At 39.4% G+C, this 23,757-nt stretch overlaps 1 protein-coding gene across 1 annotated transcript in view; it reads left to right on the forward strand.

Annotated features, from left to right (window-relative positions):
* LOC122810832 (voltage-dependent P/Q-type calcium channel subunit alpha-1A-like) overlaps window positions 1-23,757 on the forward strand; it is a 553,058-nt gene that overhangs the window by 342,410 nt on the left and 186,891 nt on the right. The gene's annotated exons all lie outside the window — the stretch shown is intronic.

Here is a 23,757-nt window from a genome sequence, read left to right on the forward strand (position 1 = left end):
CTTCTTGGCATTAAGCTTTAGGCCATGACTTTGACACCCACCATCAGTCTCAGTGAGGCCTCTTTGTAGAATGTCCACATCCTTAGGTGAATCAATTATGGCCCCCAGTTTGCAGTCGTCTGCGAATTTCATTAGCCAGAGGCCATCTGTATTAGCCTGGACTTCAGAGAAGTGGATACCGAACAGGAGAGGACCCAGGACCGAACCTTGTGGTACTCCACTTTTCACTGGTCTGAAGTCGGATTTGGAGTCAGCTACTTTCACTATGTGGGTTCAGTCAGTGAGCCAGTTGGCCACCCATCTTGTGACATAGGGATTTATGCCTAGTCCAGTGAGTTTATCTATAATGCCAGAGTGGGGGATGGTGTTGAAAGCCTTACCCTCGTCTATGGCTCGGGTGACTGCTTCAAAGAAGTCATTCAGGTTTAGGAGGTATGATCTATGTTTTACAAACCCAAACTGAGTAGGGTCCAGAGTTTGGAGGTTACCTATGTCTTTGTTTATAAGCTCTAGGATGATGCATTCCATGGCCTTGCAGACCAGGCTTGTCAGGCTAATGGGGCGGTAGTTCCCGGGGTCTGTGGTGGCACCCCTTTTGTGGAGTGGGATAGCTGTCGCTGTATGCCACTCCATAGGCACAAAGCCTAAAGTGAGGCTATGGTTGAACATGATACTTAGGTGAGGTGACAGTTCGTTCTGTAATTCGTATAGAACACAGCCTGGGATGTTGTCCGGTCCCATGGATGCTGTGGTCTTGGCTTTGGAGAGTGTATGTGTTGTTTCACTTTCCTTTATAATCTCAAGTATTGAGCTGATGCACTAAATTTCGTTTAGGCTGCACATATGTACTTCTAAATGACAATAAAGTTTGCTTTTACTTTGAAATCACTCTCCCAGCATGGGAACCTATAAATTGTTTAAAAAAGAGTAAACATTACTCTTTTGGGAGATATTTGTTTTTTTTCTGAAAAATATAATTCCTAGTTATGTTCAAAGAAAAAAGGTTTGGAAATAAAATTCTAAGAGAAATAAGTGAGAGATAAAACTGTAGATATGAATAATCTATTGGAAAATCAGCTGGAAGCAAACTAGACTGTAGCTGTCGTGCAAGCAATGGCCACTAGCAAGCTGGAAAAAAAAACAGACCAAATGTATGTTGAGTTGTTTAAAATAAGTGATCATTGGAAAAATATATTAGGTCACCTGATAAATGACTGTAGAATACTGAAGTATTAAGTAAACAGTTGAATGATTTGAAGTCAGAAATCAAAATAAAAGAATGGCAGAATATGAGCTCATCTGTGACACAGAGGAATATGCATATTCCCATATCTAAATATTGACTCCTAACTGCTACAATAAGCGAGTCTCATGTAACTGCCAGAGATTACTTCAGTATGAAAAAATCACAGCTTTAACCATCTCAGACATTTAGTTGCCACCTGGACACAAAACCCTGAATAATAAAGTTACCAAATGAAAGGTTCCTATCTTTAAGGATGACCATATCCACTCTGCTAGCTCTTCAGTCTCCCGTGCTACTCTAGTTTTACAACTTCTCAGAATAATAAGTGTCTTTCATCCTCAAATCTCTCATGCATGACTTTACTGGAAAGGCTCACTCAGACTCTGCAACAGGTTGCTGTGAGGGAAAGGTTAATTTGCTTTTTATTTCTTGTATTTTGTATTACCTTATTGCCTTTTTCTATTTTGTATACTGTGATTTGTTTTCTTTACACTGTGTTTTACTTGTATTCTGCTTTTAACTGCGTATTAAAACTTGAAAAGAGACCACAGCTCTGTCTCTTGTGAGTCAGACAGAAATGTTTTTCCACCATCCCACCCTGTTACTGTTGTGTTCTTAAACATCCACTGCCTTTCTAGTTGCCTGTCCCTTATGTTACTTTGACCATGTATCTCGTTTCCTCTCTGCTTTTACTGGCTGGTGTGAGTAAGTACAAAATTATCATTTTGTGAAATCACTCCCCTTCAACTATTTAAATTTATTGGCCATCCTACTGTTTTCCACAGTACCAGAATACAAAAGTGCCCACCCCCTTTCAATATATCTTGCTCTTTTAAAAATAGTGTCTCTCCACTAAAACGTAACTCTTTAGACAGCTTAAACTTAAGTTACCCACTTTCATATCTAACTGCTTAGTGCACACTGCAGTATTTAGGATAAACCATTTTGTCATCTTACCTTTAAGCATCTATTGCAAGACCACCAGTTATTGGAGAGCCCACATTCTGCCTCCCAGTAGTCATCTTGGGATTAGTGCTTCTGTTTTCTCCTGGTGAGAGTAGGAATATAGTAACATTATTTCCTGGAGATGTTTGATCACCAGAAACCCTAATAACTGCTTTATAGGTAACAGCTTGGAATCTGTGCTTATATTCTGATTCTGGTGAGAGTAGAAGCAGAGTGCATTGATTCTTGACTGTTTCTGGTTCGAGAGTGAATGTCTGTGCTTAATGTACCTGATTGGTCTGGTTGCTATTTGAGGCATCTACCAGAAAAAGGCTACAAGCCTACAGACCCTTGCATCATATGGGACAAGACTGTGGATCACCAAATAGGCTGTGGCCTGCTTCTCTTCTTGGGATTGGTGCTAACATTTTGCTTCTGGTGAGAGAAGAAGCAAAGGAGTATTGCATCCCAACAAATTGAAGCTGTGGTGGGACCAGCATTAGTAGTAGCCAGGCAGTAGCCATTCATGTCACTCCCCTCTTGTCATCATTCTTAACAAGCTAATTCTTTGTTTTCAGTACGTACTGCTTGATTTGTTTCTAACTTCAGAATATCTGCCTAAATACTTCATCCTTAAATTTTCAGGGTCTACATATTAGTTTCACCACAAGTGTTTGGCAGTGCTCTGTACAGACTCAGACACCTTGAGTGAAATTTTTCTTGTAAAAGCACAATTGAAAATTTTCCTGTATCCAGTTGCATACAGGACAACTAGTTTGCAGTGACAAGCACTGTCCATATAGTTGCAAACCAGATACTCCTGACAGTGATTGATATTCTCACTCCAACAGTCTAATCAATAAAAAAGGGTCTGTTGCCATGAATATGAACTTTCCTACTGTCTCCATTACCAGCTTGGTGGATATGGGCATCCTGAGGCAATGCATAAATTGCCTCATGTTTACTGACAACCAGTTAATTCTCAAACAAACTGATATGGTATGTGAGAGATGTATTTACACAACATCACTGGAGGCAACGCTGTCCGATAAAAGTACTCCTAATGTCAATAAGGTTGTCAGCATTACACATGCTGCACCCATCACTCACAATTCAAAGCAGACATATAGACACACATATACTGAGGCACTTACATGTAACCTTCCTAAACCACAAAGACCTCCTAGAAAAAGTACACATAAGAAATACCCTCAGCAGCCCCAAACACACTCTTTCAAAACAACACCCACATCAAGACATAGAGCTACATCTCATGTAACCTCTACCTCTAAGCCCATAAAGCAAGTCACCACACAATCCAACATTCTAGTCATTGGAGACGCCATCATGAGACACACTGATGTCCCACTCACCAGGCTGAGTAAGGAGAAAGTTACGGTCAGTTGCTTATCAGGGGCTAGGATCTGCCACATTATGCATGCACTCAAGTCATTGGACCACAATTACCAGTATGACTCAATCATAGTCCCTGTGGGAGTAAATGGCGTGAGACATATCTCTGTACCCTATATGAAGAGAGACATCATAGAGCTCTCGGAAAATGTGTCTCAGGCTGGTATGAGCCTAGCATTGAGCAGCATTTTACCTTCTCCACGGATGATGCCACAATACAAACAAAAAATGACTGACTATTAATTGGCGTAGTTTCTGGTGTCATTCTAAGGGGGGTGCAATATTTGTCAGCATGGAAGGAGGTGGTCAACAGACCATACTGCTTTGCCAGGGATGGTCTGCATTACTTCCCTCTATGCTTTTGAATGTTAGCTAAAACATTGTCTTCCCCCAGAGTGCCTTTTTTAGGCAATGCCAAACTGAAAGCACTTTTGACATAGCAAATCAAAATCAAGAAAATCTAAAGGTATTAGTGTTTAATGCTAGGTGTCTAAACAAAAAACTCCACTCCCTGGAAGCTCTCTTTACCCTAGAGAATGCTGATGTCTGTGCAGTCTCTGAGACGTGGTTTAAAGCCGCTGACAGCACATCAACAGTGCAAGGTTATAATCCTTCCACACATTTAGACCAGCTACTTCACAGGCAGGGCCTAAAGGTGGAGGTGTCTCTATTTACATAAAAAATAAATATACTTCAAGGCTGGTCAAACAGGACAATGCACTTGAGCTGCTCCATGTTCAAATCACCATAGGTAAAATCCAATATCACTTCCTTGCAAGCTGTAGGTCCCGCTGTATGACTCAGGAAACCTATACCATGTATTTAAACTTATTAGAAACACTAACCGTCCAATCCAATACCATATTCATGGGTGACTTTAATTACCCCACTATGAAGTGGGAATCCTATACAACATCAAACATACATGCACAGAGATTCCTGGATTTTGTAAACACAAACTCCCTGGACCAGACTGTCAATACGCCAACCAGGGGTGCAGCCATACTGGATCTGATCCTCACTAATATGGGAGAGTGCTGCACACCCCCTACTGTAAAGCCTCCCTGGTAAGTTCGTACCACAAAATGGTCTCCTTTGAAGTAAAAATAAAACCTGGACCACCAGCTAAATCGGGAATATTCAGGAATTATTCTAAGGCTAACCTCCTGCTATTAAGTGAGAACCTGGCAACATCTGAAGCCCCTATAAAGCTTGAGAAAACTTCTGTGTATGCAGAACTGTTCACAGAAACCCTGTACAAGCATGTTAATGGCTGCACAGAGGCAGCTGTACCCACTAGGAAGAAGTACAGAACTAACTCAAAAAACAAGCCACTCTGGTGGAATGACAAAATCAATCGGATGTAGAACAGAAGGAAGAAAATCATGGCAAAAATTAGGAGGTGCAGCACCCAGCAGGATAAAAGCACTCTCATCAAACTAAATAAACAACTCAGAGGACAAATAAAGTCTGCCAAAGCCAAATTTGAGGTAAGTGTGGCCTCCCAGGCCGAGGACAACTACAAAGCATTCTTTAGCTATGTCTGCAGCCTCAAAGGCAGTACACAATTTTGTGCAGGTCTCATTGTAAAATGGAGCCACCTGTACTGAGCCAGAAGATATAGCAACCCTCCTGGCTGATAAATTCAGCTCTAACTTTACTCCTCTTTCCCCCTCAACCTTCCCTCAAGAAATATCATCAAGTATGACTATCTCTACTATCACTAGGGAACAGGTCCTTAATGCTGTCTCTAAGACCAAGAACACTGCATCAATGGGCCCAGACAATATCCCAGGATGCCTTCTAAATAGCATGAAACGTGACCAATCAGGGCCTCTGGAATTACTGTTTAACTGTAGCCTCTAAACAGGCTTCATACCTCATGACTGGAGAAAAGCAACAGTCATCCCTCTGCACAAAGGCGGGCCATCTGCAGACTCTTGAAACTACAGACCCATAAGTCTCACCAGTCTTATATCTAAAGCCATGGAAAGACTTATAATGGAGATGATCAGTAGAGATGTAGTAAACCTCCAGACAATGAAATCAATCCAGTCTGGTTTCATCAAGGGCAGATCATGCCTACTCATACTGGTGGACTTCTTTGAGAAGGTCACCAAAGCAATGGATTAAGATAAAATCGTTCACACTGCCTACCTTGACCTGGCCAAGGCATTTGACACAATATCCTACTCACAGATTGTTGGAAAACTCAAGAGGTTAGGTACAAACCTGTATGTCACCCAGTGGATAGCCATCTGTCTCACAGACAGGACCCAGGAAGTTAGAATTGGGGAGTTCACCTCTACAAAGAGGACAGTCACAAGTGGAGTCCCTCAGGGATCAGTCCTTGGACCGCTCCTTTTTGGCATTTACTTCTCAGAAGTCAAGGCCAATGTCAGTGGTCTCTGGCTGACTAAATTTGCAGATGATTGCAAATTAGGAGCTATCATTGAATCTCATATTGACACATATGTTCTTCAGGAGGGGCTTACACAGACAAACAACTGGTGTCAGAGCCATGAACGAAAGGTAAATGCCAGTAAATACATAATAGTATCCTTTGGGAAGTCATCCATCCCTGGTAACTATCATATTGACAACAGACCCCTTAGAGTTGACCCAATAGTCAGGGACTTAAGGACACACATAGATAGTAATCTAGCCTTTGATCATCACTTGACTGCAGTGGTGAGGAAATCATTCTATGTTGTGCAACTTATAATCAAAGGTATGGCATCTAAGTCGAAGGAAGTCATTGTTTCACTATATTCAGCTTTCATCAGACCTATCGAGTACAGTGCCCCTTTTGGTATGTACCTAACCAGGCATATCCAACAACTGGAAAGTCCACAGAGGCTCCTCACTAAAACTATACAGGGCGTAAGTAATATGTGCTATGCTGACCGCCTCAAGCCCCTATCCCTGTATTCTGTCTCCTATAGACTTTTGAGAGGAGACCTATGCCTGGCATACAGGGCATTGTCAGACCCCACTCTGATGGACCTCCTGCATATCCACAAAATAAACAGTACCAGAATTACCCATTCTTAAGACTTAAACCTTACCTGTGATATAAATACGACCTGCTGGAGAGATAGATGTATCCCAGAGACTACCCCATCTATAGAACAGGCTCCCCATCCATGTGAAGCAGAATTCCTCCCTAACCCAATTCAAGTGCAGCTTGGACAATTGAAAGGGAAATCGGAAATTCATCCCTGGTTTGGCACCTATGTCTCTGATGCAAACAGGTAACCTGTAAATGGTTCGTCTGCCAAGCCCATGCTTACACTTATCAAGGGTATCAGAACTTGTCAGAGATTTATGATGCATGGCTAGGCTTAAAAAGGCCCTTGTGGTTGTTAGCCTAGTAAACACCTATGAACCTATGAACATAAGGGAGGTACAATGGATTTTCAGTGTGCAATGGCGTGTACTATATAATGCTATAAACATTCTAATCTGCCTATCATCAGTTTGCAGATGGCTAGAGTCTCCTATGATTGCTGTAGGGAGATCATGTGCCCTTCCCTCTCTGACAGCCATAGTTACCACAGACACCTCCACTGTGATGTGGTGTTATTAGAAGGAGAAAATGGTCTCAGGAACCGTGATAGAATTGCCACTCTTCACATCAGCATCATGCAGATGAGGGTGGTTCTTCTTACATTGCAGATCCTTAAGGGCAGCCTTCCTTTAGGTATGTTTGCCATTCACACGGACAGCATGTCAGTACTCTGGTACATTAACACATGGAGGAACCAGATCATATACCCTGTGCAGAGAGGCTATGAATGTGTAGCAATGGTTGATTCCTTCACAATGATTTTTGTTATATTCTACATAACAGCAGGAATCAATTACCAAGTGGTCAAGCTCAGTAGATCCCTTCTAATTCCTCATGACTAGTCTCCTCAATTCTAGAGTAGCGCAGCAGATTTTCCACTGCTGGCGCTAGCCTTGCTTTATTCTTTTTGTCTCTCCATCCAATAGTAAATGCAGCAGCTACTTTACCCTCATCCCGCCACAGATTCAGTCACCAAAGGTTACTCTAGTCTGTCAGTAGCCTCCCGGACTTTTCTCTGCCTTTCATTCTTTTTTTCTGATTACAACATTTCTGCAGAAAGCCTGACTGTGAAAGGCCACTGCTGTCATCATTGCACCATTCTGGTCCAGGCAAATATGGTTCCCCTTACTGCCATCTCATCTGAAAAAGCGCCATGGCTTCTTGATCCAGAGCTGGATCTTTTATTCCACCCATCTGGTGAGCCTTACCCAGACATTCACATCACGCTGACAGTATGGTTTCTCCAGTTCCAGCAGTGGCCTCTGACCTTGCTCTTTCTCAAAAAAGTCTAGTTTCTTTCAGCTTCTCAAAAAGAATCTGTTCACAAGATCTATAACAGCAAATGGAAATGTTTTTCCATTTGGTGGCCAAGGACATCTATTCTCTGCTCCCATTCTCTAGTTCCTTTAATCTTTTTTGATGCTGTGTCTCTTTACTCTGTAATTAAGGTGCAGTTAGCAGCCATCTCCAGCTTTCATACTGGATTTGCATCTTCCTTCCACACAGAGTAAACAAATTGTGCAAAGCATTTCTCAGGAGAACTTTCTTTTTTGTGGCGATCCTTCCATTAAGGATCCAATGCCTTCTGTGGGACCTCAACTTCTTATTAGAAACATTAATTTATCCACCCTTTGAATCAGTATCCTTGACCGATCTGAAAGTCCTACCATGGAAAACCTTATTCCTAGTAGCTAGCACCTCATCAAGAAGCATTTCAGAAATGTATGCACTTTTTTCTTACCTCCTTATTTAATGTTTCCACAAAGATAGAGTTTCACTAAGAAGCAACCCATCCTACTTTCCAAATGTTGCTTTGGAGTCCACTGTCAGCCAGCCTTTTCATTTCCCAGTTTTCTTTCCAAACTATTCCAAAAGTGGCAAATTCCTTCTTCGTATTTTGGATGTCCTTAAGGGAGTTTTGATTCTACCTTCACCATACCAAATATACCAGAACTTATTCACAGCTTTTTCTTTTTCCTTTGCTTCCTCCAGACTTGGGTGCAATGTATCTAAAATAACTTTAAAATCCTTCTGTGGTCCTACTTAGCCAGCTCATGGAAGTGCACCTGCTGAGACCCAGGATGAACTCCACTAGACGAATATATTATTCTACTCCAGGTACCACACAAGGCTCTTCACTTATTTCACATACATACAGACACTGGTCGGTGTATTTCTCAAGTGTTTCACTTGATCTTACAATGATATCTTAAGGTGTTAAGGGTTTAAGGGTATATTCTCCTTCAATCTACTCTCTACACTATTTTCCTTCTATTTGCTGTCTACTCTTTTCTCCATGGTTAACATATTATGCACATGCTTGCAAATATTCTTCTTACCTGCTATCTACTCTATTATCCTTCTGATACGTTCTCCATGGTTAACGTCTTATGCACATGCTTGCACATATTGTTCTTATCTACTATCTACTCTATTCTCCTTCTATTATGTACTCCATTCTACTATCTACTCTATTTTCCTTCTATTTACTACCTACTCCATTTTCTATGGATAACTCTTTATGCATATTTTTGCACATTTTCTAATGTATATGTTTGCATGTATTTTTAAGTATAATTTCATCTGTATGTTCTTGTATTGCTAATATTGTACTGTGATGATTTTCTCCAAAGATAATTCTCTATGCATATTTTAACATATATATTCTTAAGTACATTAGTATTGTGTATGTTGCTGTACTGTCAATTTTTTTGTTATTTGTGGAGCTTTTCTCCCCGGGCTTCTGCTGAAAATGGACAACTTGCCCATTCAGACTCTCCCGATAAACAAATGTAAAATAAATAAATAAATAAAATAATTCTGTCTAGAAGGCTCTCAAAATTTATAAGCTTTGACTGCAACTTGAAAAACAAGCTCTTATAAATCAAGCCTAAGGTACACTAAACTAAGTGTGTGTCAGTATGCACCTTCTTTTTCAAAATTTCATAAGTGGGTGATACTTGTGCTGCAGCAGCTTGGTGTACATTTCATACCTTTTCCAAACATTACAAATTGGATATCTTGGGATTTAGATCATTGTTTGGAGCTACTGTTCACAAGGGCATCCTGTCATTATTCTACTTCTAAAACTAGGTAGCTTGGGATTCTGTCCCATCGGCTGAAATGGAGAGACAAAGTGAAATATGATACAGAACTTATGTTTTTACCATAATGCTAGCTCCTTTTCCTCCGTTTAACATTCACTTCACCAACCCGCCCTCTTTCCTGGTTCCAAACTTTCACTATTCCAAACCTAGTAGACCTGTTTTGAAGCCTATCCTCCCCCATAGAATTCACCTCTAGTAGACCTGTTTTGAAGCCTGTCCTCCCCTATAGAATTCACTTTCATAACCTCCAACCATCCTTTCCTTTTCAGAAATAGCAGCAAATTCAATCTGAGGTAGGGTGGGGACAGGTGCATTATGAGAGTAAACAAGGATCTTGAAGTTTGAACACTTGGAAAAGAGTTACTGGATTGGATCCCCTGAGTAATCTTAATTTTCCATCACTCAAACTGGACAGACTAGGGATAAAAAGGATCCAGCGTTACAGTTAGTATGTAACTTCTGTACCTAATGTTGTCCTTCCATCCATTCCTTAAAGGATGGATCTTTGAATCTGACTTCAGCCACTCTAGACTTTAGATCCAAAGCTCAGGCTCCTCCCATTACCCACAATCCTCCCCCAACCTCAGAAATTTCCTCAGATCTCTTTTGCCGCTCCTTCGAACAGATGTGGTCTCCACTGCTCAGGTTTGCCTTAGTTAAACACTGATCCTTTTCAAATGTTTTGGTATTCCTTGATGTATTTTCTGTCTAGAGCATTGCTAGGATTTAGCTGGTATTTGTTATATTTTTTCTTACCTCTAGTAGTGCACTGTCATCTAAGATCCATGCTTATTTGTGGTTAGAGTAGTAGTTACTGTAGTTTGTAGTAGGATTATTAGCTGTGTGGTTTGCTTTATTTTCCCCTCTCTTTATCTAGTTTTAATGGTGACTGAAAGGTTCTTTCTTCATGATGGCCAACAAACCATCAGTTTTTAAAGAGTTCAAGATACCTATATGTGCAGAACATCATAACCAGAGGCTATTTAATTCCCTTTGCCCCCCCCCCCACCATCAAGAAAGCTCCCCAGTGTTCCACCTTCTCAGAGAAAAGCAGCAACTCTTGAAATAAAAAAGCTGCTGGATAGGTGAATCATCCAAGAGGTTCCACCAGACAAACACAGATCTGGGACTTGTGATTCTTTTTGGTGCCAAAAAAGAATGGGGACCTCAGAGCAATTTTGGATCTCAGCCATCTCAATAAGTATGTCAGACGGATGAAATTCTGGATGATCATGGTTCAGTCCATTCTTCCATTATTGAGAAATGATGACTGGATGTGCTTGATACACCTTCAGGATGCATATTACCACATAATTATGGACAGGCAATTCAGAATGCTTCTTCACTTCCAACTGGGAGCCAGTAACTGCATGGTGGTAGTCACAGCTCATCTTAGATGGCAAGGGTGTGGATGTTCCCATATCTGGATGACTGGTTCATCTCTACTCCCACCAGAAATCTTCTCATCTGTGCTAGGGACTCCTTTCTCCACCTTTGCACTGAACTGCATATTACAATGAACTCAGACAAGTCCAAGATTTTCCCTGCTTAGACAGTAGAATTTATACAGTCACCTGGATACAAGATGCCAGCTTGTGAGACTTTCAGAGAACAGGTTGGCCACATTTCACAAACAAGCATTAGAAGTCCTTTTCTGCCAGAAGACACGAGCAAGACTGATTCTTTTGTCCCTAGGACTGATGGCTGCTTCTGTTACCCTCATCTCTCTAGTCAGGTATCACATGAGAGTTTTTCAGTGGATGCTTTCAGTGCAGTGGTCCATCAGACAGCAACCCATGAATTTCCAAGTATGTCTAACTAACGTTTGCACATACATTGGTAGCTCAAGTCCTGAAGGTCTCTAATGTTGCACCTTTGCTCTTCTTGCTCCCAAGGCCATGGTGATAATAGGTGCTTCCCAGCTTGGATGGGGATTGGGGCGCAATATAGGAAGGATTGTCCAAATCACGTGGTCCCCTTCCAAGACCAGTGTTCATATCAACATTCTGGAGATGATGGCAGTCTTCCTAATACTGCAGGTCTTCCAGGACTCCCTCCCTCTAGATGTGATATCCATTCAGACAGACAACATGTCAGCAGTCTGATATGTTAACAGACATGGGGGAATATGCTCCTTCCTTTTATGTTGAGAGGTTGGCAATGGGTGATGCCTTCAAACTGCTTTCTGGTACCAAAGCACGTTCTGAGAAAATCCAGTGATCGAGAGGACAGGTTAAGCAGGTCTGTTCTTCTACCTCACAAGTGATCCCTTAATCCGATGGTCACAGAGCAGATTTTCTGTCACTGGAGTCAACCATGCTGTGATCTGTTTGCTTCCCCTCTCAACATGTAGTGCAGCAGGTACTGCAGGGACTTTGTCTTGCTATCCCAGGAGGGGGAGTCACCAAGGGGTGCTATGACCCACATATGGCTCCCTGGGATCCTGCATACCTTTCCTGCTAACCCCTTTTCCCGAAATTCATACAGAAAGCCTTGGAGAAGAAGGTCACAGTCATCCTCCTTGCTGTTTTATTGCTTTAACAGATGTAATTTCCCTTCCTCTGACCTCATCTGATAGACCCTCATTAGATGCTGTATCCCAGTCCATATCTTCTCTCTCATCCATATGGAATGCCTCACCCAGATATTCAAGCCCTCAGGTTACCTGTTTGAGTTTCTTCACTTTTAATGATGGCTAGACAGTCCAGGCTTTCCTTCCAAGTAATCCATATTGTTACTTCATCTGAAAGACCATCTACTAGAGAAATTTACAAAAGCAAGTGGAAAAGGTTTGTTATTTGGGCATCCCATAGGAATGCCTTTTCATCTCCTCTTCCAGTCATTTTAAATTTTCTGGCTTCATTTTTTCACAACAGGACCAGCTACTCTGCTATCAAAGTCCAGTTATGTCCCATTTCTAGTTTTCTTATTGAAAATAATCAGTCCTCAATCGCTTCCCTTAATCTGCTATTTCTAGTTTTCCTATTGGAGAAAATTAATCCTCAGTCACCTCCCTTAAATCATCCAAGGCCTTCCTTAGGAGTACTTTCTTTCTCAGTCCTCCCCCAAGGGATTCTACTCCTCCTTGGGATATCGCCATTCTGGTACAAGCTTTAACTAAATCTCTTTTTGTACCTCCAGCCAAGGTGGACCTCAAATGTCTGGCTTGGAAAACATTATTTTTGGTGGCCATTACTTCAGCTAAGAGAGCATTGAAATTGCAGTCCCATTCTTGCAAACTTCCTTACCTTATCTTTCGTAAGGCTAGAGTGTTCCTATGAACTAATCCATCTTTTATTCCGAAGGTAGCTGTGGAGTCTTTACTAAATCAGTTTATTAATCTTCCAGTCTTCTTCGGTAATTTTATCAACAAAGGGGAGTACATACTGCATTTGTTGGACATGCAACATCAGCTCTATTTCTAACTTCACCTTACAAAGAAAATTAGAAAGTCTGATCAGCTGTTTCTCTCTTTCTCAACAGCCGTATTGGGGCAGGGAGTCTCTAAAGTGATTCTTTCTAGATGGTCATCCAACTGTACCTCATATGTGTGTATGTATGTGTGTATATATATATATATATATATATATATATATATATATATATATATATATATGTCTACTACGGTTGATTGAAAACTCACTTGATTGAAAATGAAATTACTAGGACCACTTCACTGAAAGCTCACTTCACTGAAAACTCATTTAGTTGAAAGTCATAAATGGCCTTTTCCCCACTGTAGTGCAATCCTGGAGTTAGCATATAAAGTAAGGGAGTGTGTGGGGGGCACAGCCCCCCACATATCTTGGTTATATAGTCTCTTTTGGAAACAGTTGTTTATTGGACTTGTAAGTATCACTGTGTATAGTTTAAAATGTTTATAATATGTGGGGGGCTATGTCCCCCACACCCCCCCTTACTTTAAATACTAACTCCAGGGTCGCACTACAGTGGGGAAAAGGCCATTTATGACTTTCAACAAAATGAGTTTCAAAGAAATGAGTTTTCAGTGAAGTGAGCTTTCAGTGAATTGGTCCTAATAATTTCATTTTCAGTCAAGTGAGTATATATATATATATATATATATATATATATATATATATATATATATATGGTTCCCCTTCACAATCGCGAATTACTGAATACTTGAAAATTCAGTAACTCGAGACTGTAAAGTCGAACCACCAAAAATCCCGAAACCCACAACCACGAAAACAAAAAACCCTGAACATACAGAACACATACACCACACAACACACACACCATACAACCCACATCACATAAACTACAAGCCCTACACTACATGCACGCAGGGGGGCAATCCCCCCTGTACCCCCCTACTTATATAGTCTAACTCCGAGATTGCACTAATGCACAAAATAAAAAACACCACACCGACATTTTACACTGCCTCGCACACACACACACACACACACACACAACTTACATCCAACACTCACACTCATACTCCCACCTCCCTACCCTAACCCACACACACAACTTACAAAACACACACATACACTCACTTACCTTCACTTCCGCAAAACATCCCGACTCACACACTTCCCATCCCGTAGCTGACATTTATAAGCGCGAATTAGAGATATTTGAATTTGCGTTTATGCAGATTTGCGCTTATGGGTTTTCAACTTTAGAGTCTCGAGTTACTGAATTTCAAGCATTCAGTAATTCGAGATTGTGAAGGGGAACCATATATATATATATATATATATATATATATATATATATATATATATATATGTGTGTGTGTGTGTGTGTGTATATATATATATATATATATATATATATATATATATATATATATATAAATATATATATATATATATATATATATATATATATATATATATATATATATCACTGGGAAAACAGATAAATAAGCGTCCCCAATGAAATAGATACCTCCCAGTTTGCAATAAGTAGAATAACAACAGTTCCAAATAATATAACCAAGAGGCAACCACGGCATAGCAAAAACTCCAGCTTAAACTGTCCACAAAATGAGTAGAAACTTCGTGTTCATAAAATTCGAAACTGATCTTTATTTTATATACAAAGAGGTAGGTAAGCGCTTTCACATAAGCTTCATCAGACCGTTAAAATTTAAAAATACTTATTCAGCCCTTATATACACATCACGTCAGGTCTTATTAGTCAATTAGACTTTTTAAAGTGGCATACAACTTGCTTGCATAAGGGTAAAAAAGTGTATCATTGTAAAAAACAAGGTAAAAATGAAAATAAAAATAAGTTGTTGCAGTATTAGTAGCACTTTGTATCATTTTAAATGATTCATAAATCCAAGATTTATTAACTAATAAACTATTGTTACTTTGACTTGCTTATATTATTAGACGTGCATTCCGTCTGCATTGACTTTAAAATGCATACAAATCGAATATATTCAATGATATGTTGCCAGATGTCTCATTTCATTAATAAATAATATTAATCATCTATCCATGTGAATCTCAAAACATGTTTAACTAACTAGAGTCCATAATATCTAGTCAGTGGCATAAAATTAGATAGTGTGCCTTGCCATTCGGCTATAATGAAACTTTTCACAAATTTATGGTAAGCGCTGATATCGCATTTAACCAGAAACACTATAACTATAGGGAAAGAGGCAAAATTGTTCCATGCACTCAACCAATATATAGACATATAGTGCCCTAGGAAATAGTTTATCCCTTATGCAAGCAAGTTGTATGCCACTTTAAAAAGTCTAATTTACTAATAAGACCTGACATGTGATGCGTATATTAGGGCTGAATAAGTATTTTTAAATTTTAACGGTCTGATGAAGCTTATGTGAAAGCGCTTACCTACCTCTTTGTATATAAAATAAAGATCAGTTTTGAATTTTATGAACACGAACATTTCTACTCATTTTGTGGACAGTTTAAGCTGGAGTTTGTGCTACGCCGTGGTTGCCTCTTGCACACACACACACACACACACACACACACACACACACACACACACACACACACACACACACACACACACACACACACACACACACACATATATATATATAGAGAGAGGGAGAGAGAAGGGGTTGAACTTAGCCATACCCATCATGACTCATTTGACTAGATCTGTGGCTACTTCTACCATATTCTTTAGAAGAGATTCCATTTATGATATTTGCACTACAGCCACTTGGTCCAATGTAAATACCTTCATTTCTTGTTATAAATTGGATTTGCACTCCAGAGACAGGACTGCTTTTGGTTCAGCCATCCTCTAGAATATCCTTCCATGAGATCTCCCAAGGATTTCATTAGCTGGGGACTCTGTTCCATCTTTTGAGGAATGGATGGAAGAGACAACATCAGATATGAAAGTTATGTACTTATCTTAACGATAGAGCTGCATTTTCTGTTTCCATCCTTCCTCAATGTCCTGCCCTCCTTCCCTTTTTCGTGGTGTTATTATTTATTGATTTCTGGTATGACCATACTGCTCCTTTTCCTGGGTCTGTTCATATGCTGTTCAAGGTACAAAACAGAATATTAGCTAAGTATTACATTTATGAATTCTAGTCTGAGTCGAATGTCCTTTGTCCATTATGGGTACTTGGACACTTTCAATCTGAGGTAATTCCAGGGGCAGGAGTGGATTATGGGTAAGAGGAGGAGAATGAGCTTTGGATCTAAAGTCTAGAGTGGGTGAAGCTGGATCTGAGGTAGTATTCGAAGAATCATCCATTGAGGAAGTACAGAAGCAGAGAAAATAAATGTGTTGTTATGGTAAGTCCATAACTTTCATTTTTCTGCCATCTCAGAGAAATTGGATTTGTATCAACTTTGTGAATGTCCAAATAAGCAAGTGGTCTACTGTTCCCTATTAGTTCTTTGGATTGAGAGTATACATTGTGTATCTGCACCAAGTCTTGCAAAAGGAAGTAGATTAGACCTGTTTTAGTAAAGCCACAAATCTGACAACAAAAGGGGTTGTGTCTAACTAAAATTTGGCTTAAAGGAAATATCCTAAAAGTAGGTGACAGTGGAATCTTCACAGACAATTACTATTTAGTGCATGCTAGACAGAAAAGGAGCAGATTCATCCCAGCAGTTAGAAGATGTAAAGAAGCAGGTCTGAGAGTCAAACTATTATATCCAGCCATTTTTAAAATGTTGTTTCAGCAGTACAAAGACCTTTATGGAAGCAGAATGAGCCACTGAAGGGACAAAAAGCTTCAAACAGCAGCAAAAGGGGACAGTATATCTTAATTATCAGCCAGTAAGTCTTAACTTCTGGTAGTCAGGAAAGGACTATGAAAGCTAAACATTTTCCAGTATGTTTAAGAAAAAGATGATGGATTGACAGAAAGAAGTCTAGGAATTAATCTAACAAATCAGGAGAAGCGTGAGTGTGAAAAATATGCCAGTGGTGTGAGAAAATTAAGTAGTAGATGAAGACCAGCAACAGAGTAGAGAGTAGACTTAATAAGTGGAAGCACTGAAAAAAGCTTTAATCCCACTTCCCAGTTTTATTATCTAAAAGTTTAATAAAAGGGAGAAAACAGTGATTTGGTTATTCCTGGATTCAAACCAGGTGCAAGAATTGAAGGGTTGAATACAGACTAATAGTAACATATTGGATTGGGAGAAAGTAAAAGTGCAAATCCAGTGTAATATAAAAGTATTTACCAAGAAATTGAGAAACTATGACCAAATATAATGTCACAGGATGAACTGAAAACTTATTTTCAAGTGGGAGATATGAAATATTCATTTTTCTACTTAGGAGTCTTTGAAACAGAGTAAATATTAGTAAAGTTATAATGTAGCAGCATGTAGAACAATATGTTGCAAGACTGCAGCTGCTGCGGAGCTGGGACTAGAGCAAGTGCAGAAATACCTCACTTAAAGAATCGCAGACCTAAAGCAGATGCCCTATGCTGACCATCTAAAAAAACTCCAGCTATACTCTGTGACATATCGTCTACTCAGAGGCGATCTCTGCTTAACATACAAGGCCGTGTCAAACCCTGAGTTGTTGGACATGTTCCACTTAAAGAAATCCCAATCCCTCAGAGCCACATGATCCAGGGATCTAAACCTTGTCATCACAATGAACAAAACATGCTGGAGGGATAGGTTGCTGACCCAGAGACTCCCCATACTCTGGAATAAACTGCCCATACATGTCAAGCAGAGCGCCTCCTTGACCCTCTTCAAAAGGAACCTTGATGATTGATTGGGAGATAGGAAATTCACCCCGGGGATCACATCAGTCACCCTGCTAGACAGGGGTCCAGGGAAGTAACTGTTGTGGGAAGAAATATCCAGGGAATTGTTTGGCTAGGCTTGTATAGGCCCTAGGGCCGATAGCCTAGTACCAACCTATGAACCTATGAGTAGTTTGAAAACAGCTTAAAGTATAATGGCTATTTTATTAATGCATACATTAGTTGAAAATTGTGCAGTGTAATATTTTTAAATCAGGTAAATTGGGTGATTTCTGTTTTAAAATGCACCAAAGTGCATTAGAGTGACGAAAATCAGACGATTATTTTTTGGGATCACTAGAGCAAGGTTTCCAGTTGCAGTTTTCCATCTGCAAGTCTGTAGGTTGAAGGAAGATGTATCTTCAGGGTTTGCCAGAAGCTAACAAATTCCATTGGTAGGCTCTAAGATAAATTACAACAGTGAGCAGAAGCTATCAGGACCTCTAGGAATCCAATTAAGGAATTTCTAGATGGTGTTGCAGGCAACCTTTTTAAGAGACCATCGAAAGGTACATTTGGCTTTTAAAAGGGCAATCACAGGTAGCTTAACTGATGTAAGAAATAAAAGTTAAAGGGAGTAAAATGTCTAGATTTAGAAGTGTGCACTACTTCAGAAACAGCTGCAAGAATGACAGAGTTATAATAAGAATACAGAAAGTAAAGCATTTTGTTAAATGCCACTCAGAGAAATGAAAAAAGTGCTATTTAAAATGTAAGAGATCTAAACATATGCAAGTTTGTTTCATGCATGGGAGGGAAACAGAACAGAAAGAAGACTGAAACGAGAAGGAGTTTTTTTGTTTAGGTGCAGACACATACATGTGCATTAGCATGGCTAGCCTGTGTGAGCAGCTTTTGTGTGGTATGTATATTTTGTTTTTGAAAATTTATATAATTTTGTGTGTTTGGTGCATATTGTTTGGGTATGAGGGTTTACACTGATTGTTTTGAAGAGAAATATTACATGAAGTTTGTTGGTTCATAGGTTCTGACTTAGCTTATGGCCAGAAGAGATCATTGAGAAGCTTGGCCACATAACTCAGTACTGATGGGAGAGTAACACTGTCCATTATAAAGGTAAATTTTTCCACACATCCATGGTGAAAATTCACTACTACCCATCTGTTCATCCAGACTGGATTTAAAGGTTGCAAGGGAAGTCCTCTGCTTCATATGTAAGGGCAGCATATTCTAAATGTGAGGGATATGTTGGGTTACTTATCTGTCTGTCCATCCGGAGTTGTTGGTTTAGGTCTCTAGAATGGGTGTTTTATTTACCAATGGCTCTGTTTGGGTGAAGGAATTCAAAGATTGTTGGATCATTCATATTATGAAAGGCTAAGCAGAGATCACCCCTGAAGAGTCTATATGACATGGAGTAGAATGATAGGACTTTTAGGCTGTCAGAGTAGCTAAGGGCACTGATAGATCAAATGTTGAGGTCAGTCAGGGTTATTTAGCTGCTTACTGAGGTATATTCTGAATAGTATATTATATTTAATAATGGTGCTAATAAGTGATGAATAAAGTGGGACTATAACCATTTTGGACCTTAAGGGGTTACCACAAAGATAAGTTGTGCAGGGTAGAAGGATTTACTAACCACCACAGAGACATGGTGGTAAAAGGAGAATCTTTTATCAATATACATACCAAGTCTCCGATGACTGTGTCAAATTTAAGACGAATGCTATTTATGTGATAATCAGTAGCAATGCTAGATTTACCAAAAGAAACTATGCTGCATTTTTGATGTTGAGGGTAAGCCCATGATTAGCATACCAACATTTGTTAGGTGCAGACTTTGCTGTTTTTTTTTTTCATGAGCGTCAGAATGGGATTTGATAATTGCCCCCAGTTTGCAACGATCAGCAAATTTTATTTGCCGTAGTCTCTTGATATTGGCTTTTATGTCACAGAATTATATACCAAAGATGAGGGAGTCCAGGACAGAGCCCCTGTGGAACACCACTGATGATATTTTTCTGTCTAGAGTAAATGCTCCCAACCTTAATGGTGTAGGTTCTGCCAGGCAGCAAGTTACCAACACAGTAAACTGTCAGGATTAGTGATGAGCTGAGAGACTTTGTCAGCAATCTCAGCATTGGAGTATTGATGGATTAAGTTCAAGCTTTATAGAAGACTTGACTGTCACCCAACAGTATGTCAAAATAAGCTGTTAAAAGGAAAAGTATTTAGAAAGGAAGTTGGTCATATTATGAATGAAAAAAAAATTTTATTTATTAGAATGGCTGCGTTACAAATATTGGAATGTTAATGACCTTGTAGGTTTAGACAAAAAACCCCAGAAAATACTGACTTATATAAAGAAAAATAAGATGCAGATAGCTATGCTAAAAGAGATTTACCCAGAAATAAACATGTTAATTTGATAAAGAAAGGATTACAGGGAGTATATTCAGTCGAATACCAGGGACAAGGAAAGAGGAGAAATAACATCGATAGGGAAAAGGGGCTATAATATTTTTAGAGAAAGAAAGGAAGAAAAGGTAATTATTGAAGACTTATACTGACAAGAGGTTATCAGATGGAAAGGAGAATTACTTTGTCAGGTATTTTTATTCCCCTTAAGATAAATGTGTTCATATTTAGGAGAATGTTAGGCAAAATAACGTTTCAACAAGGCATTATATTCATAGGAGTTGATTGAAACATAGCCTGTAGTAATAAGAATATATCGGGGGTGGGGGCTAGAAGGGGAATTACAACTAGAGATCGAAGATTGTTAAAGAATTAGAAAGTATTTGTTATGGAAGATGTTTCTCAATTATCAAGAGACGTTTCAGTCCACTTTGATTGAAAGTGAATTCAACTGAAATCAGTTCTGGTGAAACTCAGAGGTAATCTTTATTTGCAAGTTGTCAAACCCCCCTTTCACCCTCATGTGGTGGTGGTGGGGCACCTGACAAACCTTATACATGCTTACTGTCAACAGTGGAAACAAGGGAAACTCCCTCCACAGTCTCTGAATGTGCTTTCATCATAATTTTTGAGTCAAATTTACTTTTGACCATTCAAAACGTTCCCAAATATGCATACTGCTCCCAAAGATATAGTAACTGGGCCGGACTGGAAAGAAATTAGATTTCACAGGAACATGTTTATTTGACTGAAAGTTTTGAGACCCACATGATAATTGTGTCTGAACATGCCCCTATAATGACTAGTCCTAAGATACAGGGAGGCCAATTAAAACAGAGAGACACTAGTGTTTTCTTACATATTTACTGAAAAGAAAAAAATAGGGACTGGATAACACAAACTGCAAGATCATGTAGAAAAGATAGAACTACTCCAGAAGGGATACTCTTATTATTTAACAGTTTGCTTTATTTTAGATTTTGGTTTACCTTAAAGTGTTTTTAGAATTTTAAAAGTTCTTGACAGGGGTCAGTTAGACAAAAGTCTTTTTCCATTCATTGATAGAAAAGGAATGGGTCTATAGTTAATCATTGAAAGGACTAATCATCGAACAGCACATTATCAAATGAGAAGTGTCGTAACACCATCCATCGAATGTGCACTTCATCGAACCTGTGAGGCGAGGAAAGTAACCACTTGGCCAACACTTCCCCGTATCACAAAAAGCAGTATTTCAAACCCACCCATGTGGGGGGCTTTGCTCCCTCACATCCCCCTAACTATATATATATATATATATATATATATATATATATATATATATATATATATATATATAGATATAGATATATATCAACTCGGAGATTGCACTACAGTGGGGAAAAGTGAGATGGGGAAGTGTTGTCCAAGTGAATACTTTCCCCGTCTAGTGTGTTCGATGAAGCGCACATTGGATTAGTGGAATTTCAGTGCTTTGCATTAAATAATGTGCCACTTGATGGTTGTCCATTCAATGATTGACCATATACCCAAAATGAATTAAATGTAGCTGCTTAGTGGGTCCAGCTGAAAAAATAGGATTTATTATATAGATGGCATTCTTATTTAACTGCAAGTGCTGTGAGACTACTTCTGGTGTGTGACTATATTGGATTTTGTATTGTATTTTTTCATTTAAGGGTTGGATTCGTCCATTGTTTTTATTTTTGCTCTTATTATATTACAATTTGTTTCATTTTAAATTCTTAGCTAGGGTTGGTAAGGAAATATTCCTTTTCCATGAACTGATTGAAGGGAAATAAATCTAGCCAGTTGATTGGGTGGAGCTGAGAAACAGAATTTCTTATCCAGCTGCAAGTGCCATGAGACTACTGCTGGTGTGTGACTGCATTGGATTTCCCACCACACATCCACCCACACATTCCCTGTTGTGTTTTTAAATTTGGTGTCTTTTGAGGTGCCCACCCCTGTTATAAATCTGACTTTGTGATTTCCTCCCAGTCTCATCTGCTAATTCTTCTCATTCTGCTGTACACTGAAAGATCAAACTAAGAATGCTCTCTCATTAGACTATTAAAGCTCGCTTATGCTTTACATCATTCCCCTCATTTAGTGTACACTGCAATAATCTGAATCTTAATCCCTTTTTTCCCCTCTTAACTTTTAAAATCTGTAACATCTGGGACTAGACTGCCAATTACTGAATTGGCTCGTAACTGCTTCCCAGGCATCAGCTTCAGATTAGTACTTCTGTTTTGCTCCTGGTGTGAGAAGGAACAGAAGAATATTATTTCTTTCCTAGAGACTGCCATTCACTGGAAGCCCTGAAACTTTCTTCTTAGGAGCCATCTTGGAATCAGTGCTACTGCATTGCCTATGGTGAGAGAAGGAGCAGATGGGCATTGATTCCTTCTGGTCTCTGATTGGATAGTTTGTATAGAAAGAGCTTTATTGAGTGGCCTAGCTGTCTGTTGAATTCAGCTGCTATGAATAGTCAATACTACTTCTGAAGAAGCATCTTGGAATTAATGCTACTCTTTTGCTTTTGGTGAGAGAAAGAGCTAAGGATCTTTGATTTCTAGCTGCTTGCAGATTTGTTGAAACCAACACTATATCCACTGTCAGATAGATAGCAGCTCCAGTAATCAAATCCAAACCTCATATGCACCGCTTCCCCCTTCAGCCCTTAAGCACCTAGAACCATGGATTTGCAGTTTCCAACCACCTCTGTAGCCAGTTTGGTTGAAATGAGCATCCTAAGACAATGTAGCAATTGCCTTATGTTTATTGGCAACCACCTAGTGCTTAAACAAACTGACAAAGTTTGTGAGAGATGCAGTTATTTAATTAATTTGGAGGTAAAACACTCTCATGAAGACACAGCTAATAACAAGCAAGTTGTTAGTACCACACAACACCACACTAAACCTGTCACACACAGACAGACCAAACACAAAGACCTACAAATGCTGAAGCTGTCAAGAGTAACCTATCAAAACCACAAAGGCCTCCTAAATATAACTTAATAAACAAGTACCCTTAGCAATCTCATAAACACAGAATACAGGCAGCACCCACAATGCAACATACGTCTAAGAGTCACATTGTCTCATTTCAAATGCCTGTAAGGCAAGCAAGCCTCCAAGCAGTCCAACATCCTCCTTTTAGGTGATTCCACTGTGAGACACACTTGGTAGGCTGTGCAAGGAGAGAGTCATGGTCATTTGTGTTTCACATTTCAGGAATCGTCACAACATGCAGATAGTTCCTTGCACCACAAATACACATATGACACAGTCAGTACAAATGACAAGATGTACCTCCTTAAACT

This window comes from Protopterus annectens, chromosome 9.part0, assembly GCF_019279795.1.
Source record: "Protopterus annectens isolate FY-2018-M chromosome 9.part0, PAN1.0, whole genome shotgun sequence".
Lineage (NCBI taxonomy): Eukaryota > Metazoa > Chordata > Ceratodontiformes > Protopteridae > Protopterus > Protopterus annectens.